The sequence below is a fragment of the Nicotiana tabacum genome, chromosome 1, assembly GCF_000715075.1.
Source record: "Nicotiana tabacum cultivar K326 chromosome 1, ASM71507v2, whole genome shotgun sequence".
Classification (NCBI taxonomy): Eukaryota; Viridiplantae; Streptophyta; class Magnoliopsida; order Solanales; family Solanaceae; genus Nicotiana; species Nicotiana tabacum.
In genome coordinates this window covers 143,241,871-143,251,954 of record NC_134080.1, presented here as the reverse complement: position 1 = coordinate 143,251,954, position 10,084 = coordinate 143,241,871, and positions in this window count along the sequence as shown.

The following is a 10,084-nucleotide window of genomic DNA, read 5'->3' as shown; positions in this document are numbered from 1 at the left end:
AAGCTGTGGGGGAGCACTAGCTATAGGTGGCGCCGAACTCCTCGAAGACTGGGGCCTGACGCTGCCTCTAAAGTCATTAGAATACCTTGCAAATCTTGCCCTCTTATGCTGGACCCTATCCTGCTCCCTATCTGCCCTCTGGTGGCGCATACGATCCTCTAGGGTTTGGGCATAAGCCTGAATATGGGAAATATCCATTCCCTCCACCAAGGAGGCTGTCGTGCACTCATTTATCAGATGTGGTCCCAATCCGTTCACGAACAAATGCACCCTATCACTCATCTCGGCCACCATATGGGGAGCATACCTTGCTAAAGAATCGAACTGCATACTGTACTCTCTCACACTCATATTACCTTGTCTAAGGTTCAAGAACTTATCAGCTCTAGCTTTTCGTATCTCAACTGGTAAGTAGTGACGAAGGAAGGCCTCAGAAAATTCCTTCCACACAGCTGGTGGAGCGTTCGAACCCCTGGATCTCTCCCAACTATCATACTAGACAACCGCTAAATCCCGTAGCCGATAAGAAGCCAACTCTACTGCCTCTGTATCACTAACATGCATAACCCGAAGTGTACGATGAACCTGGTCAATAAAAGTCTGCGGGTCCTCCTTAGGGTCTGATCCGGTAAACACTGAAGGGTCTAAATTAATCCGATCATGACCTGACCAGCTAGGCTGTCCCACCACAATTTCATGTGGATCGACATCAACCTTTCTAGAAATAATCTCATCCCAATGAGGGAAAATATTCTCATCATATGAATCTCATCCCAAATAAGGGGAATAATCCCAATTCACTCCTACACCGGCACATGTACTTTCAGGGCTAGGTTATTTAACCTACCCTTCCTCGGTGACTAACGATACTCCCAAGTTGTTTATTATTAAAGGACTTTCGACGCATTTCAATATATTTTACACGACTGTTAATTTAATTGGCAGTTCTGACCCCAAATGTAATATCATTCTTGGCACATTGGTCGTATTTTATATTTCATGCTCACCTCTTTTCTCTTTCAACATTATCACGGATCATCAACAAAAAAACATTTTTATTCAAGACATTTAGTCTACATGTGAGCAAATAAGAGTCTTAAGAACATTGAGATTTCTTACATAGTTTGGCAAAGTGGCTTTCATTTGAAACACGACTTAAAGCTATAACATTTAGATTTGTAACCCATACTTCGAACACCTTTTCAAATAATAACATAACATAACAAGAACAGTTTGAATACATATTGAACTTATATCTTTAGATACAAGGTTTATTCTGAATAATTAATTTTAATGAATGACTCGGGACATACAAGGACAATATAGGGTTTGATTCTAAAAGAGGAATTTAGCCAACATACCTCGCCTTAGCTTTCATTATAGGCGCTCACCCACATCATCAAGTAAAGAATCAACTGCCACTCCTACTAAAAGTTAGAGAAATGCACGAGTTAAAGGAGGAACAATCTTACATTCATCTTTATCGCACGATCTAGAACATCAAAAAATGGTATTATTTCTCTATTCCCAAGTAGCCTCCTAATTATAGATGTGGTCGACAACACACTGATAAGAAGGACTCTATTAGACCGCGCTCGGAGTCATTTTCGGAAAATTTAAAACCTTAGGCTCTAGTACCAAGTGTGTCACACCCTGACCTCGGGGAGCGCGACCGATGCTCAACCGAGATAACTCAGCCTATACAGTACCTTCTACCCGAACTCAATAATGAGTAAAGAAAATATCCATTTCAATAATTAGTCAATGAAGAGGATCATGTGAATAACACTGATTCCTTATCATTAGATAAATAATTTATATAGTTCAAAATACATACACTTTCATAGTATGAAGTGGAATGTGGTACAAATATAACATTACTAGTTTCACTTTCCTAACACCAACATACCACCCACACTAAGTCCATAGAGCCTCTAATAGATACAAAAGAGACAACAAGGCCCTGACTATACCCAAAAACATAATCTATAAGGAATGAAAGGTACACGACCCTGAAATGTAGTGTGGTTTAGCAGGTCAGGTGAGAAGAGGGTGTATCTCTATCAATGATCAAAGCCGGTTGTTTTGGAACCACCTACATCCATTGAAGATGCAGTGCCCCAGCAAAAAGGACATTTGTACATATGGAATAGTACTAGTATGAGTGGCTAAACACCCTATCAATAGAACGAGTGAGAACACGAGGAAGAAAAATCATACAATCAATGGGAGCCTAATCAATACCAAAACATCAGGTTAGGAGCAAGAAAATTTCAAGTAAATTTCAATATTTTAGGTTAAGAGTTCTTTAGCACCGATGTACCAATTATTTTAGCACGGAGTCCAATCACGGTCTGATCGGCTAGGCTGTCTTACCAAAATACATCAAGCACATCATTATCTCAATCTCAATCATTTATTCAATCATAATCTCAAGCACAATCACCACTATTTGTATGACATTGGCAACCGATCATGACCCGACCGGCTAGGCTATCTCACCACAATGTCGTGTGGATCGATATCAACCTTTCCATAGCAATCGTCTCATCCCAATGAGGGGGAATATTCTCATCATATCAATCACATCCCAAGTAAGGGGAATAATCCCAATTCACTCCTACACCGGCACATGTAGTTTCAAAGTTAGGTTATTTAACCTACCCTTCCTTGGTGACTAACGATACTCGAAAGTTGTTTATTATTTAAAGGACTTTCGACGCATTTCAATATATTTTACACGACTGTTAATTTTATTGGCACTAGTGACCCCAAATGTAATATCATTCTTGGCACATTTGCTGTATTTTATATTTCATGCTCACCTCTTTTCACTTTCAACATTATCACGGATCATCAACAAAAAGGCATTATTATTCAAGACTTTTAGTCTACATGTGAGCAAATAAGAGTCTTAAGCACATTGAGATTTCTTACATAGTTTGGCATAGTGGCTTTCATTTGAAACACGACTTGAAGCTATAACATTTAGATTTGTAACCCATACTTCGAACACCTTTTCAAATAATAACATAACATAGCAAGAACAGTTTGAATACGTATTGAACATATATCTTTAGACACAAGGTTTATTCAGAATAATTAATTTTAATGAACGACTCAGGACATACAAGGACAATATAGGGTTTGATTCTAAAAGAGGAATTTAGCCAACATACCTCGCCTTAGCTTTCATTATAGGTGCTCACCCGCATCATCAAGTAAAGAATCAACTGCCACTCCTACTAAAAGTTAGAGAAATGCACGAGTTAGAGGAGTAACAATCTTACATTCAGCTTTATCGCACGGTCTAGAACATCAAAGAATGGTATTATTCCTCTATTCCCAAGTAGCCTCCTAATTATAGATGTGGTCGACAACACACCGATAAGAAGGACTCTACTAGACACCGCTCGGAGTCATCTTCGGAAAATTTAAAACCTTAGGCTCTAGTATCAAGTGTCTCACACCCTGACCTCGGGGAGCGCGACCGGTGCTCAACCAAGATAACTCGGCCTGTACAGTTCCTTCTACCCGAACTCACTAATGAGTAAAGAAAATATCCATTTCAATAATTAGTCAATGAAGAGGATCATGTGAATAACACTGATTCCTTATCATTAGATAAATAATTTATATAGTTCAAAATACATACACTTTCATAGTATGAAGTGGAACGCGGTACAAATACAATATTACTAGTTTCACTTTCCTAACACCAACATACCACCCACACTAAATCCATAGAGCCTCTAATAGATACAAATGAGACAACAAGGCCCTGGCTATACCCAAAAATATAATCTATAAGGAATGAAAGGTACACGACCCTGAAATGTATTGTGGTTTAGCAGTTCAGCTGAGAAGAGGGTGTACCGCTATCAATGATCAAAGCTGGTTGTTTTGGAACAACCTACATCCATTGAAGATGCAGTGCCCCAGCAAAAAGGACATTTGTAGATATGGAATAGTACTAGTATGAGTGGCTAAACACCCTATCAATAGAACGAGTGAGAACACGAGGAAGAAAAATCATACAATCAATGAGAGCCTAATCAATAACAAAACATCAGGTTAGGAGCAAGAAAATTCAAGTAAATTTCCATATTTTAGGTTAAGAGTTCTTTAGCACCGATGTACCAATTATTTTAGCACGGAGTCCAATCACGGTCTGATCGGCTAGGCTGTCTCACCAAAATACATCAAGCACATCATTATCTCAATCTCAATCATTTATTCAATCATAATCTCAAGCACAATCACCACCATTTGTACGGCATGGCATCCGATCATGACCCGACCAGCTAGGACGTCCCACCACAATGTCGTGTGGATCGACATCAACCTTTCTAGAATTCATCTCATCCCAATGAGGGGAAATATTCTAATTATATGAATCTCATCCCAAATAAGGGGAATAATCCCAATTCACTCCTACACCGGCACATGTACTTTCAGGGCTAGGTTATTTAACCTACCCTTCCTTGGTGACTAACGATACTCCCAAGTTGTTTATTATTTAAAGGACTTTCGACGCATTTCAATATATTTTACACGACTGTTAATTTTATTGGCACTAGTGACCCCAAATGTAATATAATTCTTGGCACATTGGCCGTATTTTATATTTCATGCTCACCTCTTTTCACTTTCAACATTATCACGGATCATCAACAAAAAAGCATTTTTATTCAAGACTTTTAGTCTACATGTGAGTAAATAAGAGTCTTAAGCACATTGAGATTTCTTACATAGTTTGGCATAATGGCTTTCATTTGAAACACGAATTGAAGCTATAACATTTAGATTTGTAACCCATACTTCGAACACCTTTTCAAATAATAACATAACATAACAAGAACAGTTTGAATACGTATTGAACATATATCTTTAGACACAAGGTTTATTCTGAATAATTAATTTTAATGAACGACTCGGGACATACAAGGACAATATAGGGTTTGATTCTAAAAGAGGAATTTAGCCAACATACCTCGCCTTAGCTTTCATTATAGGTGCTCACCCGCATCATCAAGTAAAGAATCAACTGCCACTCCTACTAAAAGTTAGAGAAATGCACGAGTTAGAGGAGGAACAATCTTACATTCAGCTTTATCGCACGGTCTAGAACATCAAAGAAGGGTATTTTTCCTCTATTCCCAAGTAGCCTCCTAATTATAGATGTGGTCGACAACAACCCGATAAGAAGGACTCTACTAGATACCGCACAAAGTCATCTTAGGAAAATTTAAAACCTTAGGCTCTGGTATCAAGTTTGTCACACCCTGACCTTGGGGAGCGCGACCAGTGCTCAACCGAGATAACTCTGCTTGTACAGTACCTTCTACCCGAACTCACTCATGAGTAAAGAAAATATCCATTTCAATAATTAGGAAATGAAGAGGATCATGTGAAAAACACCGATTCCTTATCATTAGATAAATCATTTATATAGTTCAAAATACATACACTTTCATAGTATGAAGTGGAACGTGGTACAAATACAACATTACTAGTTTTACTTTTCTAACACCAACATACCACCCACACTATGTCCATAGAACCTCTAATAGATACAAAAGAGTATAATGATAGTGTCGACAACAAGGCCCTGGATATACCCAAAAACATAATGTATAAGGAATGAAAGGTACATGACCCTGAAATGTAGTGGGGCTCAACAGGTCAGCTGAGAAGAGCGTGTGCCGCTATCAATGATCAAAGTCCGTTGCTATGGAACCACCTACATCAGTTAAAGATGCAGCTTCCCCATCAAAAGGGACATTAGTACATATGAAATAGTACTAGTATGAGTGGCTAAACACCCTCTCAATAGAAGGAGTGATAACATGAGGAAGAGCAATCATACAATCAATGGGAACCTCAACAATACCAAAACATCAGGTTAGGAGCAAGAATGTTTCAAGTAAATTTCAATATTTTAGGTTGAGAGTTCTTTAGCACCGATGTACCAATGATTTTAGCATGGAGTCCAATCACGGTCCGATCGTCTAGCTGTCTCACCAAAATACATCAAGCACATCATTATCTCAATCTCAATTATTTATTCAATCATAATCTCAAGCACAATCACCACTATTTGTATGACATTGGCAACCGATCATGACCCGACCGGCTAGGCCATCTCACCACAATGTCGTGTGGATCGATATCAACCTTTCCATAGCAATCATCTCATCCCAATGAGGGGGAATATTCTCATCATATCAATCACATCCCAAGTAAGGGGAATAATCCCAATTCACTCCTACACCGGCACATGTAGTTTCGAAGTTAGGTTATTTAACCTACCCTTCCTTGGTGACTAACGATACTCCCAAGTTGTTTATTATGTAAAGGACTTTCGACGCATTTCAATATATTTTACACTACTCTTAATTTCTTTGGTACTAGTGGCCCCAAATGTAATATGATTTTTGGCACATTGACCGTATTTCATATTTTATTCTCACCTATTTTTACTTTAAACATTATCATGAATCATCAACAGAAAAACATTTCTATTCAAGACTTTAAGTCCACATGTGAGCAAATAAGAGTCTTAAGCACATTGAGATTTCTTACATAGTTTGGCATAATAGCTTTCATTTGAAACACGACTTGAAGCTATAACATTTAGATATGCAACCCATACTTCGAACACCTTTTCAAATAATAACATAACATAGTAAGAACATTTGGAATACATATTGAACATATATCTTTTGACACAAGGCTTATTCAGAATAATTAAATTAATTATAATGAACGACTCGGGACTTACAAAGACATTATAGGGTGTGATTCTAAAAGAGGAATTTAGCTAACATACCTCGCCCTGATCTTTCCTTAAATTACTACATTGTTCCGGAATTCTTAACCACTCTGATGTATTTAGAAATATAGCATGATTGGACACAAATTAGGAAGGAATTTATGGTTGCAGCCACTTTGAGCATTTTATCAAACACTAGGTGTGCATTAAGGTTCAAGGTCCTCTGATGGTAGATTCCTTCATCCCACGACCCAACGTCTACCCTATTGAGATCAACAATCATCCTACTACAATTGATGGTACATGCATACATAATAAACAACTTCCACACCCAATAATTGTTTTTTTCATTACCTATTTCCAGTTAAATCCTGTATTGACAGCTAGGGAGTTGAATCTTACCTTTACAATGAGTACCTAGTAATTTTTCCTTATGAATTCTTCAACTTTGAGAAAGGATTGATGAATAATAAGCATAGGAACTTCCCCTCTAACTCTATGGAACTTTCTCTCTCTAGAAATATCAGGTTTTTGCTTCAAAAGTGGCCTTTTACATCTATATATCGAAGTAGGGTCGGGTTTAAAAAAATTGGGAAAATGAAGCCCCAATGCAAGTATGTGGTCCGTAAAATGGACGGCTTAATGGCCCTCTGGAACTGGGAATTTCTGCTTCATGTTGCGATAGGTCTATAGAAGTGACTGCAAAACCTTCTTCAAAAATTTCTCATGCTGACTTTCGTGACTAATGTGCGGCCCGCGAAATGATTATGCGGCCATATAATGGACCGCAAAATAACATCCAAAAATTTCCCAATTCTCTACTTTACTCTGCTGCAGATCTGTGGCCCTACATTGTTAAACCCAAAAAGTCTCTACAATTATCAACACATCAGTCTACCCTTACACCATGAAACCCTGGGTTTTAGGTAAACTTTTGTGGGTCCTTATAGTATCTTACATAAATTTGGTTGAGGCACTAGTTGCCTCAGTTATATATGATATCTACATGCAATGGATGGCACACATGAGTGTGGGTTTTAACCAATGTGCGTGCACCAGGGTATATTTGATGCTCGGGGTAGTGTTTAGGCTATGATATACCTTGGATTGATTGCTAAGCTTCATGTTGTGATGGTTCTTATATTTGTACATGTGTTGTGAGCCATTTGAGCCATGTTTGAGGCTACATAGAGGTTAATCTCCTAATTGAACCTGAGAATTGCTACTTTTGTGATGTACTTGCTTGATTTGAGTTGTGATAGCACACTTTGAACATGCATACACCTTAGCATATCACTTATACCAGTTCAGAAGTAAGAAATTTGATGTCTATTGATCATGTACATGTATTGTTATATATCTGCTTTCCATGTGATATGTATTGGACTAGTAGAACGTGACCACACTGTATGGATTATGATATTGAGCATGTGACCACACCGGGTAGATTGTGATATTAATCATGTGACCACGTCGGGCATATTATAATATTGAGCCTGTTACCACGTCGTGCGGATTGTGATATTGAGCCTGTGACAACATAGGTAGATTGTGATATTGGTACGTGAGTTTTCCGTGTGGATTTGAGATACTAATATTATTATCATATGAGGTTACATGTAGCGCATGGATAAGGATCCATCCCTCTAGGGTCACACTCTCATGTTCCTTCTTGATGGTGTACATGCGGTTCGAGGAAAAGTTGATCAGTGCTTTGATTTGGTTATTGTGCTTCTGGGAAATTTGACTAGTGTTTGACCTAGTTATTGCATTTCCTCTTTACTTACATCTTCCTGAGTTGTTTACCTTATTTATTAGCATATCTTCTTTATATATATGCTGGATTGTTGACTAAGCAGTGTATGTTATGTTATTTTGTGCACCAAGATGATTTTATATGTGATTCATGACTTGATCACATTATTATTCTGCACTTGTTGGAATTATGAGCTATACAGGTGATTCACAAGTATTATTTGAAATTATTTCTTCTATTACCTTGCCAAGGTTTGTTATGATACTTGTTGAGTACATGGGGTTGATCGTACTCATACTACACTTTTGCACCTTGCATCCAGATCTTCGAGCTGAGTTTCTTTGGATGGCGAAAGCTAGCACTGAAGATGTACCTTCTTTCTAGATATAGTTACCTTTTTTCTTGGTAGTTTTGGATTTATAACTACCAGCTTTGTAAATCTAATTCTTAGTGACTTATGACTTGTACTACCAATCCTTGGGTTATTGTATGGCAATTCATTTATTTTACTTATTGATTTATTATTATTTTTATTAGAGTTGTGTTGGTTGTTGTTTGTCTTACCTAGATGGTTGGGTTGGTATCATAATGATTAGGTAAATTTTCGGTCATGACATGGCTTTGGAACGACTCTTGGCACATTCGAGGACAACTGTATGTTTAAGTATGGGAGAATGTAATGATCCGGCTAGTCATTTTGAGTGTTGACATTCTGTTTTGGTAGTTTGAGATTTTTAGTAGCTTCATATGATGTATTATGACTTGCATGTATGGTCGGTTTTTATTTTCGAGTGGTTCAGAATTTATTTGGAAGAATGACTCTCGATTTGGAAGCTTTAAGTTGGAAATATGGGCAATGTTTGACTTTTGGGTAAACGATCTCAGAATTTTGTCTTGATTATTTCGATAGGTTCTATTATGATTTTAGACTTGTACATATGTTCGGATTTTGTTTTGTAGGTTCCTTATTGTCACACCCCAAAACCGAGGGGGCACGACCGGTGCTCAACCGAGCAAGCCCGACTGAGCAAGCCTATTAGGTTTCATTCTACCCAAAATTAATTTATGAATAACAAGGAGATGAACTCCATAAATCCTACTTTATGAGCATTACATTGACAATTTTTATCTCTGTCTTTCATTAACAGTTTAACCATACTAACCAAATTATTACAATTAATAGATACGAAAGAAATATTCTGCCAAATAACAACATATCTAGTTCAAATTTTCAATATCGACACCACCCACAACCTGTCTACGGAGCCTCTAAATACAATTGTAGAGTAATATGGAAATGCCGGCATCAAGGCTCCAGCTATACCTCAAAATACAAATTACATGATAAACAACGATACAGACCCCGAAATGAAGTGGGGCACACCAAGTTAGATAAAGGGAGATGCATCACTAGATGCGACCAACACTGCCTGCTATGGAACCACCTACATCCATTTAAAGATGTAGCGCCCTCGACAAAAGGGACGTTAGTGCCATCGAATAGCACTAGTATTTATAACTAAACACCATCTCATTAGAAAGAACAACCATAC